The sequence below is a fragment of the Podarcis erhardii genome, assembly GCF_964252035.2.
Source record: "Podarcis erhardii genome assembly, chromosome: 2".
In the NCBI taxonomy this organism is placed as follows: domain Eukaryota; kingdom Metazoa; phylum Chordata; class Lepidosauria; order Squamata; family Lacertidae; genus Podarcis; species Podarcis erhardii.
Genome location: NC_138498.1, coordinates 126,476,958 through 126,489,696, shown reverse-complemented (window position 1 = coordinate 126,489,696; position 12,739 = coordinate 126,476,958). Strand labels below are relative to the sequence as shown.

At 47.3% G+C, this 12,739-nt stretch overlaps 1 protein-coding gene across 1 annotated transcript in view; it reads right to left on the bottom strand.

Annotated features, from left to right (window-relative positions):
* Nucleotides 1-12,716, bottom strand: part of LOC309334723 (uncharacterized protein) — a 91,227-nt gene extending 78,511 nt beyond the window's left edge. The window contains exon 1 of the mRNA XM_081849329.1: nucleotides 12,623-12,716. The gene's annotated coding sequence lies outside the window, so the exon portion shown is untranslated. The remainder of the gene's footprint in view (nucleotides 1-12,622) is intronic.
* Between the last annotated feature and the right edge of the window lie 23 nt (nucleotides 12,717-12,739).

Sequence of the window (12,739 nt, the reverse complement as noted above, 5' to 3'; positions counted from 1 at the left end):
TCCTCCCTCATCTGCGCTTCTCTCCCTGAACCCCTGACATCCATCCCCCCCTCGAAGCCCCCCTTCCCCCCTCCCGCCCATCGGGTGCAGGTTGTGGGAGCTGCGGCTCTTCGGAGGTAGATGCAGGATACAGTTCGTCTACTTCAATGTCCTCTGCTAGCGGCTCGGTGTATGTGTGTTCGAATTCGGGTTCTTCACCCAAAGTGTTCTCAGTTCCCTCTTCCATTGCTACTTCGTTTGGTGCTGCCGGCCAAGGCCCCGTCAGCCATTTCTTGCGCCAGGCTTCCTCTGGTTGCTCGTCCCACCAATAAGAGGGTTCCGTGTCCACCCCCGAACACGATCCCCTGGGCGGGCTTGATTCTGGCGTTCTTTCCTCGGCGGAAGAAAAGCCTCGGAAAGTGCTGTCTGAAAGTGTGGGCGTAAAGAGCCAGTCATCAAAGTACTCGGCTGGCATGGGTCTATGTGGGAAAAGGGCATGGAACTCGTCTTTTAGAAGAGGTTCGTCTAAAGCGTAGTCCGGCACCCAACCATTGGCACTGACTGGGGTACCCTCTCTGACTAGAAAGTATTCTACTCCCTCTTCCCCCTATCTCGAGTCCAGGATCTCTGTGACCTCGTTGAGTGGTTCGACCCTAGGCGACCCCTCCCTCCCGGGTGACTCCGTACGTGGGTCCGGTACTGTTTCAGACTCTTGAAACCTGTGCGGGGTCTTGTAGGGAGTGAGCACCGACCTATGAAAGACCGGGTGCACTCTGGAACCTTTGGGGAGGGCCAATCGAAAAGCTACAGGGTTGATCTTAGCCTCCACCTGGTATGGCCCTAGCTGCCTGTGCCCCAGCTTCTTCTTAGCCAACGGCATTGCTTGGCTGGCATTGCTTGGGCCACTAACCACACCCAGTCCCCCACCTGGATGTCCTCTCCCACTCTCCTGCTTTTGTCCGCCTGCACCTTATATGCTTGTTTGGCTAGTTCCAAATGTCTCCGCAGCTCCTCGTGCACCTCCTGTAGTTCTGCAGCGAACTGGTCGGCCTCCTGCGGCACCCCCTCTCCCGGTGCTACGAACCCCGGGAAGGTCCTGGGATGACGTCCATTGTTCGCGAAGAACGGCGTCACCCCCGTCGACGCATGCTTCGTGTTGTTATAGGCAAACTCCGCCATCGGCAGGTAGTCCACCCAAGCTGCGGGTTGCTGATTGGCGTAACATCTCAGATACTGCTGCATGATCGCGTTGACCCTCTCAGCTTGGCCGTTGGTCTGTGGATGTCTTGCCGACGCTAGGTTGATCTTGACGTGCAGGATCCCTAGAAGCTTCTGCCAAAAATTGGAAACAAACTGGCGCCCCCTATCGGACAGGATGGACTGCGGCAGCCCATGCACCTTGAACACGTGGTCGATGAAGAGTTTGGTGGTCTGTTCCGCCGTCGCCACTTTCGCGCAGGGAATGAAGTGCGCCATCTTGGTGAACAGATCCACCACCACCAGTACCGCCGTTTTGCCTCTGGAGCTGGGCAGGTCAGTAACGAAGTCCAGCGCTACCCTCTCCCACGGTTGCTGTGGTGTCTCCAGCGGTTCCAGTAACCCCGCTGGCTTCTGGTGTACTGGCTTGGACCTCTGACAAGTGTCACACCTGGCGACGTAATCCGCTACCTCTCCTCGTATCTGGGGCCACCAAAAGTCCCTGGCCACCAGTTCCATTGTCTTCTCCTTGCCGAAGTGGCCCGCACTGGGAGCGTCGTGCAACTGCTGCAGAACCTTTGCGCGGAGTTCGTCGCTTGGTACGTAGAGGGCACCTTTGCGAGTTAACAGTCCGTCGCGTAATTGGAACTCATCGTCCCTCTGCGAACCCCTGCGCAGCTCCTCGATCTTGGATTGTGCAAACTGATCTACTTGCAACGCGCGTCGCACCGCGTCCAGGTCGACTGCGATGGCAGCGCACGCCCACGCCTGCGGTGCGAAAATGTGCTTGGCTGCTACTGGCATTGCTTCCTCGAGATATTGCGGTTTCCTGGAGAGCGCATCGGCTATAACGTTGGAGTCTCCCGGGATGTATTCTATCCTGAAGTCGAAATCCGCGAAGAACTCCACCCAGCGCATGTGTCTTTGGCTCTGGAGCTTCGCCGTGCACCAATACTCTAAGTTCTTGTGATCCGTGCGGACCTGCACTGTGTGCTTGGCTCCTATGAGAAAGTGTCGCCACGCTTTGAAAGCTGCGTGAATGGCCAACAGCTCCCTGTCCCATATGGTGTAGTTTTGCTCCGCCCTGCTGAGCTTTCGGGAGTAAAAGGCACAGGGTCTCCAATTCCCCTGCGAATCTTCTTGCAGGAGTACGGCTCCAACCGCTCTGTCTGACGCGTCGGTTTCTACTCGCATGGGCCTGCCTGGATTCACGTGCAGCAGCTGCTCCTCGGAGGCGAAAAGGCCTTTAAGCTTCCGAAAAGAGCGCTCCGCCTGTTCCGTCCAAGCGAATTTCTTCTTCTTGGAACTGAGAGTGTCCGTGATGGCTGCCGTCTCTTTTGCAAAACCTCTGATGAATTTGCGGTAGAAATTGGCGAACCCGACGAATCTCTGGACTTCTTTCCTATTGCGTGGGCTCTTCCAGTCCAACACCGCGCGGACCTTGACACTGTCCATGGCCAACCCCTTGTCGGACAGCTTGTAGCCGAGGAAATCCACCTCCGTCACATCAAACTGGCATTTTTCTAACTTGGCGTAGAGCCTGTGGTCCCGTAGTCTCTGCAGGACCTCCTTTACATCCTTCTCATGAGCTTCCTGCGATTCTGAAAAGATCAGGATGTCGTCGAGGAAACACACATTTCTTGTAGAGGAGCCCCGCCAGCACGTGATGCATAAAGGCTTGGAAGACGTGAGATCCATTTTGGAGACCAAACGGCATAACTCTGTACTCATACGTGCCCAAAGGCGTGAACATGGCCGTCTTCCACTCATCGCCCTCCCGGATACGTATGAGGTTGTACGCTCCACGCAGATCTAACTTGGTGAAGACCTTCCCCTTCCGCACGGTCGCCAGGAGGTCATCAATCTTGGGCATGGGAAAGGCCTTGGGCTTGGTCATACTGTTGATGGCCCGGTAGTCCACAATAAGTCTCTTCTGGGGCGTGTCTTTCTTCTTCACAAAAAACACAGGACTGCCCCCCACTGCTTTGGATTCCCGGATGAACCCACGCTTCAAATTATGCTCTATGAACTCTCTGAGTTCTTGCATCTCGTCCTCAGACATGGAATACAGTTTCGCAGTCGGCAGCTGCGCCCCTGGCAACAGGTCGATCGCACAATCGTAAGGTCTGTGGGGCGGCAACTGGTCCGCTTCCTTCTCGCAGAAAACCTCCAGGAACCCCTCGTACTTGCGGGGTACTGCCTGCACCATGCCAAGTTGCAGCTGCTGCTCAGCCCCCTCCTCCTGGCTGGACTGGATGCAATGTTGAGCACAGTACGATGAGCAAAAGGTGATCTGCCGTTGGTACCACGCTACAGCAGGACTGTGTCTCTCCAGCCAACTCATGCCTAATACTATAGGCGTGTCTGAAAGGCGGGTGACATTGAAGCTGATGACTTCTCGATGATTTCCAATCCTCATCACCATGGGAGGCGTCTGTTGCACAACTTGTCCTCCTAGCAATTTCCTGCCATCCACCGTGACTACGTTCAGAGGTGTTGTCGCTGGCAGAAGCGCTATGCGATGCTGCTTGACAAAGTGCATCCCCACAAAATCTGCGTTGCTCCCAGAATCAATCGTGATGGGGACTTCCAGGGTGGTTCCATTCGGCAACTGAAGTGTTGCAGTGAAGAATGAATGACACCCTCTTAAGAGATGAAGAAATTTACCAGAAGGCCCAAAAAACATTAAAAGATTATTTTGAAATAAATTTAAGAACAGAAGTGGAGAAGAGAACAATCTGGGACGCAAGCAAAGCCGTGATGCGCGGTTTCCTTATTCAACAGAATTCTTTAAAGAAGAAAAGGCAAAAGGAGAAGGAAGAGAAAATATTGGAAAAGATGAAAGAAGCAGAGAAAAAATTGAGATCCAACCCAAAGTCACAACAAATATTGAGAGAAATAAAATACTATCAGATGCAATATATGGAATTGATGAATCAGGAAATAGAATGGAAAATAAGACAGATGAAACAAAAGACCTTTGAATCAGCAGATAAATGTGGGAAACTGCTAGCATGGCAATTGAAAAAAAGACAAAAACTGAACACCGTGACATCCCTTGAAGAAGATGGGAAAATTATCACCAGACCAAATGAAATAAGTAATTGTTTTCAGAGCTTCTTCAAGAAACTGTATACTCAAGGGCCAATAGATGAACAAAAGATAGAGGAATTTATTGGAAAATATGGACTACCAAGAATTTCAGAACAAAGCAGAAGGATCCTAAATGGGAGAATAACAGAACAAGAAATAGAGGGTGCCATTCAGAATATGAAAGTGGGGAAATCACCAGGACCAGACGGTTTAACGGCAAGATATTATAAAATGTTAAAGGACTGGTTAATCCAACCGTTAAAAGAGGTTTGCAATCAAATTCTAGAAGGGAAAAGGGCTCCTGAATCGTGGAAAGAGGCATTCATCTCACTCATACCGAAGACAGAGACTGGGAAAAACCAGGTTAAAAACTACCGGCCTATATCCTTATTAAATGTGGATTACAAAATTTTTGCAGATATTTTGGCAAAAAGACTTAAAGGAGTATTAGCAGGGGAGATTCATAAGGACCAAGCAGGCTTTCTCCCAGGAAGATATATGTCGAGCAATGTGAGGAACATCTTAGACATTTTGGAATTGTTGGAAAGAGAGATTAACAGAAAAGCAGTCTTGATTTTTGTGGACGCGGAGAAAGCCTTTGACAACATTTGCTGGAGCTTTATGAGGAAGAATCTCCATGGGATGGGGGTAGGCCAGGGATTTGAAAACGGCATTGGTGCGATATATTCTGAACAAAGAGCTAAATTAATAGTGAATGGTATGGTTATGGACGAAATCCCAATAGAAAAAGGGACACGACAGGGATGCCCAATATCCCCCCTTCTTTTTATATCGGTCCTGGAGGTTTTATTAAATATGATTCGAGCGGACCCGCTGGTTAAAGGGATTCAGGTCGGAGCGAAATCCTATAAATTAAGGGCATATGCAGATGATCTGGTGTTAACATTGCAACAGCCAGATGAGAGTACCAAAAGAGTGTTAGAACTAATTGAAGTTTTTGGTCAAGTGGCAGGGTTTAAACTGAATAAGCAAAAAACGAAAGTGTTGGGAAAAAATTTGACATTGGAAGAGAAAGATAGATTTCAGAGTGTAACTGGTCTGGAAATAGTAAAGAAAGTGAAATACCTGGGGGTGGACGTAACATCAAAAAATACCAATCTATTTAAGGACAATTATGAAAAATGTTGGACAGAAGTTAAAAAAGATCTAGACATATGGTCGAGGCTGAAACTTTCCTTGTTAGGCCGTATTGCTGTTATCAAAATGAATGTATTGCCAAGAGTGTTGTTTTTGTTTCAAACATTACAAATTCTGGACAAGGTGGAGTGCCTCAGAAGATGGCAAAAAGATATTTCTAAATTTGTCTGGCAGGGCAAAAAGCCAAGAATTAAATTTAAGATTTTAACAGATGCGAAAGATAGAGGGGGTTTTGCCCTGCCGGACTTAAGGCTTTATTACGAGGCAGCAGCTTTTTGCTGGCTGAAACCATGGCTACTTCTTGAGGACACTGATATCTTGGATCTAGAAGGATATGACAATAATTTAGGCTGGCATGTGTATTTATGGTATGACAAGGTAAAAGTACATAAGAGTTTCAAAAACCATATTGTCAGAAAGGCGCTGTATAATGTTTGGATTAGATATAAGGATTTACTAGAAAGTAAAACCCCCAGATGGTTATCACCAATGGAAGCAAAGGCAGTTAAAAAACTTAACATGGACTCCGATTGGTTAAAATACTCTGAAATTTTGGAGCATGATGGTGATAAATACAAACTTAAGAGTTATGAGAAGCTAAAGTCAAAAGTTCGAGATTGGTTGCATTATCATCAGATAAATGAAGTATTCAAGCAAGACAGGAAGATAGGCTTTCAGAGTGAGAGGTCTAAGCTAGAAACAGAGTTATTAGAACCCAATACTAAGAATCTTTCTAGAATGTATAATCTACTGCTGAAATGGAATGTACAGGATGAAACGGTAAAATCAGCAATGATTAAGTGGGCGCAAGATGTAGGTCATGATATTATGTTTGCTGACTGGGAACAGTTATGGACCACCGGCATGAAATTTACGGCATGTTCTGCCTTGAAAGAAAACATAATGAAGATGATCTATAGGTGGTACATGACCCCAGTCAAGCTGGCTAAGATCTATCATTTGCCTGATAATAAATGTTGGAAATGTAAAGAGTCTGAAGGAACCTTCTATCACCTTTGGTGGACCTGCCCAAGGATTAAGGCCTACTGGGAAATGATCTATAATGAAATTAAGAAAGTCCTTAAGTGGACATTTCCTAAGAAACCAGAGGCCTTTCTCTTGGGTATGGTGGGCCAATTGGTACCGAAGAAGGACAGGACATTTTTTATGTACGCCGCTACAGCAGCAAGAATACTACTAGCAAAGTATTGGAAGTTGCAAGAACTACCCACTCTGGAAGAATGGCAAACGAAGGTGATTGAATATATGGGACTGGCAGAGATGACCGGCAGAATTCGTGACCAGAGGAAGGAGGCGGTGGAGGAGGACTGGAAGAAATTTAAAGTGTATCTTGAGAACTGTTGTCAAATAAAGGACTGAAAAGATGTCGAGGGGCAAGAAATAAAGATTTACAGCTGTAAACTATAAATCATAGGGAAGAAGCTTTAAGGAGGTGATATGTAAAAATTGACTGAAGGGTTGCTAGAGTGAATTGTAAAATAAGGATGCAGAGCAGGAGAGGTATGGGGAAGTCTTTTAGTTTGTAGGCTCTTTTTTATGTTCTGTGTTTTTTCTTTTCTTATGTTGTATTGTTGTATTTTTTGTTATGTCTATGTTGTGAAAATTTAATAAAAATTATTTTAAAAAAAAAAGATATTTTGGGAACAAAAGTGGGCATTAGTAAAGAAGTCGACAAGAATCCGGCACAAGAATCTTTCTCAATTGAACAAATTGAAGTACCAGAGAAGGAGAAAGTTGTTGTTAAAGTGATGCAAGGGGGAGCTTTAACCCTACAGAGACAATTGGAGGATTACAAGTTGAGGCCTTATATGACTAATTAGGAGAAGCCAATTTTTGGAGATGGGAGCCTGGCTTGATTTGGAAAATGAAAAGTGGAGAGATCACCCTATGTGGGGATCAAATGACTTTTGGGATATGAATTTGAGCCAGGAGGGGATCGAAGTTTCTGGGGCCTTTGGACTCGGAAGAAGTGTGAAACAAGATTGGGAATACTTTATGGGCCCTATCTTTAATTATGGAAATCTGGCAGACTTGATAAGAAGGAATATGACTATTGTTGGGTTGGAGCTCCCCCGAGAACTGCTTTTTAATATTAAAGATTATCAAGAAGATTGGCAGATGGGACATGAAAAAGACTTAAGAGCCTCGGATTTAAGATCTCCAAGTTGATGGACTGTTGTAAGCCGATGGAACTGTTGGCAGGGGCCGAGACTGGGGAGGGGAGACGGTGAAAGAAAGTTGGGAGTTTGAGGTGTATATATTGAGAATATTATTTTTTTAAAAAAAGGAAATTGCTTTTGGTGAGAGATGGAGAAATCGTGGAATGGAATTTTTATGACCCTAGGGGAAATGTCTTAAGAGAATAGGTTTAAATATGTCAGTTTTAATGAGAAATAAGATTAAATAAAGTAAAGGTGGATGGCTAATTGGTGAAAGAGAGAATGGAAAATTACAGCATATTAAGATAAATTATTAGGATAAAAATAAAGATGAAGGGTTTGCTGAAATATCTATTTGAACTAGAAAACAAAGAGGGGAGGTGTGAGGAGGTCGAGGAGGTGGGTCATGGAAGGAAAATCGTGTAAAGGTTTAACTTTTTTTTCTGTTTTCTGTTTTCTGTATGTATTTTCTAATTTTTTTTCCTTTTTGTCTGTTTTTCCTTTTTTATTTTTTGCCTTTTTTCTTGGAAATGTCTTGTTTTTTGTATTGTGTTTTCTGTTGTTGTTGTTTTTTTTGTAGTGTTTTAAAACCTGAATAAATATTTAAAAAAATAAATAAATAAGATAAACTGCTCAGTGGGGACACCTTGGCTTTATAGTGTTAGGGTCTGGATACCAAACATAATCCCTAGGAAATTTGTCCAAAACCCTTAAGATCCAGTTCCACCAACTCCCACGTAACACTGAGCCATTACAGGAACCTTCTATACTGAGTTGAGGCACCTCTGGCCCTCCAGATGTGGTTGGACTCAAAGTGCCACCTGCCCAAGCAAGGATGGCCCATGGCCAGGGAGGATGGGAGTCTTATCTGGGGGGACACACTTTCCCCTTCTTCCCCCTTCTCTGAAAACGCTGTATACCCGTCTCTAACATCTTCCTGATACAGTCCAACCAACTGCACACATTCCCAAATCATCCTGCACCACTGACTTCCCAAGGCGGCTGCATTGTGTCTGGGACACTGGCAAAGGGACAGCACCTTCCACTGGACGGGAGGATAGAGGGTTAAATCAGGGCTGGCCAAATGGGACTCCGCTCCGTCCCCTCCTTGCCACTCCCTGGGTCTCCTGCCTGAGGGGACTGCCTCAGTTTCCCTAGTGGGGGAGCAGGCCCCGAGAACAGCCTTCTCTCTGCCCCCAAAATACAGGAAACAGGACAAAGAAGGCCCTGGAGTGTCACTGTGGAACATAACAACAACAACAACAACAACAACAACAACAACAACAACTGGTTGTAAGTCACTTTGGGCTGCCCTGAGCAAGAGAAAGCAACTAATACATTAAATAAATAAATAAAAATAATTGATTAACCCTTCCATGGACTCCCCACTGTCCCCCCAGAGGGGACCCACCAAGCCTAGGATCGATGCGCCCCAGGGATTCCTGCCAGGGGGTTCAAGTCCCAGCCCTGGGGGGGGGGCTCCCATTTCTATTGCCTCAAAGGCGCCCTGGGGGGGGCAGGGGAGCTGAGCATCTCTTGACAGCTGCAAAGGAGCTCTTGCAATGCAAACCCTGTCGGTGCCCCCTCTGCAGAAAGCCCCCCCCCGCCGCATTTCCCATAGTAAAAGGCAGGAAGGCTGATCTCGGGGGGGGGGGGCGTGCAATGCAATCCCTGCGAAAGGAGGGGCCCCGATCTCCAGCCGGATTGCATGCATCGGGGCCTCTGTTGTTGGGGGGGGTCTCTGCCCCCTTCCCCTCCCCGCCCTTCGCCCCCCTCCCCGCCCTACAGCTTTGCCTCTTTGTCCTCTCTGTCCCTCCGCTTCCATCGCTCGCTCTGCTATTCCGATTTCCTTTCTCGGGGGTCTCCAAGGAGGCGCCCCCTCGGGGGGAGGGGCTCCTTTCTCCTAAACCAGCCCCTCCCCCGCTCGCCGGATCCCCAGAAGGGAGGGGGAGGGGGAGGGGGAGGGATCCCCCACTTTCCTTTCTCCCCCCGCCCCAAATCCTGCCCCCCCCTTCCCAGCTGCCCTGTTTGCAGATTCAGGGGGAGGAAAAGCGCCTCCTTCTCCCCCCCCCATATATAAATATATTTCGCCCCTCTTTTCCCTCCTCCTCCTCCGCAGAGCTACTCCTCTTCCGGGAAGGTGGATCAGGCCCCTCCCCTCCCCCCTTGGCCCCCTCCCCCCTGCCTCTCTAGGAAGCGGAGCTCACTGACGGGGGGGGGGCAGGAATGAGTGGCCCCTCCCTCCCCGGAGACACAAATTCTCCTCCTCCCAAACCAGCTCCGTTTTCCTGATTCTCTCCTGAGAAAGTCCCGGGTTCGATTCCCGGAGGCGGCAGGGAAGGAGACCCCCCCCACCTGGGAAAAAGCCCTCCGGGGCAGGAAGGGGACATGCCCCCTTTTAATCCCTTGCCGGGAGAGGGGGGTCCGGTCAGTCTCACAAAGAAGACCGGAGTTGCTACGCCCTTTTGGGACTTAGAGAGTAACTTAAAAGTAAAGGGACCCCTGACCGTTAGGTCCAGTCATGGCCGACTCTGGGGTTGCAACGCTCATCTCTCTTTACTAGCCTAGGGAGCTGGCGTTTGTCCGCAGACAGTTTTTCCGGGTCATGTGGCCAGCATGACTAAGCCGCTTCTGGCGAACCAGAGCAGCGCACAGAAACGCCATTTACCTTCCGCTGGAGTGGTACCTATTTATCTATTTGCACTTTGACGTGTGGTGCATATCTCCGCCTTCAGACGGAGGGAGCCAGGCAGCTTTCTGGGTCGTGGGCCCAACTTTTCATGAGCGGATATTAAATCCCAAAAGAACTACAGCTGCTTGTTACAAAGGGAGACAGCCAATTCCGGTAGGTTTAACCTGTTGATGACGGTTAATGACTGCAATTGGTCTTACAGGAAAAAGCAAGGGGTGAAATGGCTAAAACAGTTTTATCATGTATAATGAGATAAGAATCCAATGTCTCTGTTCAGACCAGGTCTCTCCGTGGTTTTAAGTTTGGTAATAAGTTGCAATTCAGCAACTTTTCTTTCCAGTCTATTTCTGAAATTCCTTTGTAATAAGACAGCTACCTTGAGATCTTGTATAGAATGTCCTGGGAGACTGAAGTGTTCTCCTACTGGTTTCTCTGTCTTGTGATTCCTGGTGTCAGATTTATGTCCCTTTCTGAAATACACTGAGACTATCTTATAACATTATAACACACAAGTTCTAACTAAATCCTAATGTTTACAATACCTAAACATTGAGCACCACAGACCAATAATAATAAGAATAAGAATAATAATATTAGAATGATTTATTATTTATACCCTGCCCATCTGGCTGAATTTCCCCAGCCACTCTGGGAAGCATCCAATTGAGTGTTAAAAACAGTATAGCATTACATATCAAAAACTCCCTAAACAGGGCTGCCTTCAGATGTCTTAAAAAAATAGGATAGCTGCTTATTTCTTTGACATCTGGTAGGAGGGCGTTCCACAGGGCGGGCGCCACCACTGAGAAGGCCCTCTGCCTGGTTCCCTGTAACCTCACTTCTTGCAATAAGGGAACTGCCAGAAAGCCCTCGGTGCTGGATCTCAGTGTCTGGGCTAAATGATGGGGGCAGAGGCATAGAAAGGTCAGGTGGTACCCAGTGCAGAAAATTTCTTGTAAACCCCCCCCCCACACATATTTATTTTTATCCCCCTCCCCCACAAAAATGGTTTTACGTTATTTCATATTTTCTTACAAAGGAATGTGGATTATGGGTCTCAGGTAACAAGCACGCGACTATGGACAGATACTTGTGTTATTTTATTTTATTTATATTTATTCTTTATTTATTTAATAACATTTATTTTTACAAACCTGCCAAGTTGATTTAAAAAACAACAAAAACAGCAGAGCAGTAAAATCAAGAAGAATTAACAATCCTACTTTCAAACATTCAAAAGCTAAAATATTAAGATTAAAATTACTTCAACTTCCTAAGCACCTAGGTATACTTGCCTAAAGAAGAATGCTTTTAGCAGGTGCCCGAAAAGAGTCTAGCAAAGGCACGTTTCTTTGTTGCAAGAGGCGGGGAGTTCCAAAGGGCAGGTGCTGCCACAGTAAACAATGCAGTACAGATATTATGTGGGACCTGGAGCTGTGCTTGAAACTACTGAAGGGGAGGTTTTATTTACGGTGATTTCACCATGCTCTGTATTATATGAAAAGGAAAACCTTTATTTAAAAAACAGGACTGCATAGCAGCAATCTAGTCACATCATGATCAATGGGACTTATTCCCAAGCCGATGGTGCGTAAGATGGGCTGCAATCCTATGCAGCCCTTGCATCCAACTTGTACCTAAAACTCCGCCCAAGCCTGCACCAGAGAATTGTAGAGCTGGAAGGGACCCTTGAGGGTCATCTAGCCCACCCCCTGGGGCAATGCAGGAATCTCAACTAGACCATCCCTGACCGATGGCCATCCGTCTTCTGTTTCCCCCCACAGCCAGGACACCCAACAACGGAGACTGGAGGTGGGGGGAAAGGTAAATTTTGACAATGGGGCAGATTTGTCAGGCATGCGCAGGAACAGCTTGAAGACTTTACACAGAGAGGAACCCCACAGGGGTTTCCCCACATGTAAAGTAACAGGCAGGGAGCCAGCTCAGATAGAGAAAAAGACATTGCGGGTGGACAGGACACAAGAGTACCAAAGTCCGCCCATTTTAGCCTTTTGGGGATGGTGGGACACCCAACCCAGCTGGCCAATCAGCTGCGGGCAGGGGCGGGGTGAATCTACTTGGCCTAGCCTCCTTTCCTTCATATAGGCGAACCTTCCGGAACCCGGAAAGCCCAGCAGAGGATAGGGCAGTAGGGTGGTTCATGAAAAAACTTTTTTTAAAAAAAAATGCCTGCTCCAAAGGTCTTAACTTATTACACTAGGGATTATATGGCTATATATGTGTTATGGGGAAAATTGGGGTTTGGTTTTGACAGCTCCCCAACTCCTTCCAGGTGAAAAGAACAATTCTTGGGGTGCGCTACCTTAAAGCGCTTTCCAACTTTGCTGGAGTCTAGCCCTGCGGAGGCTGAATTAATCAGAAAACGCGAGATGGCAGGCAAGCAATGAGGAAGCAAATCAGTGGCCAGAAGGCCTGATCA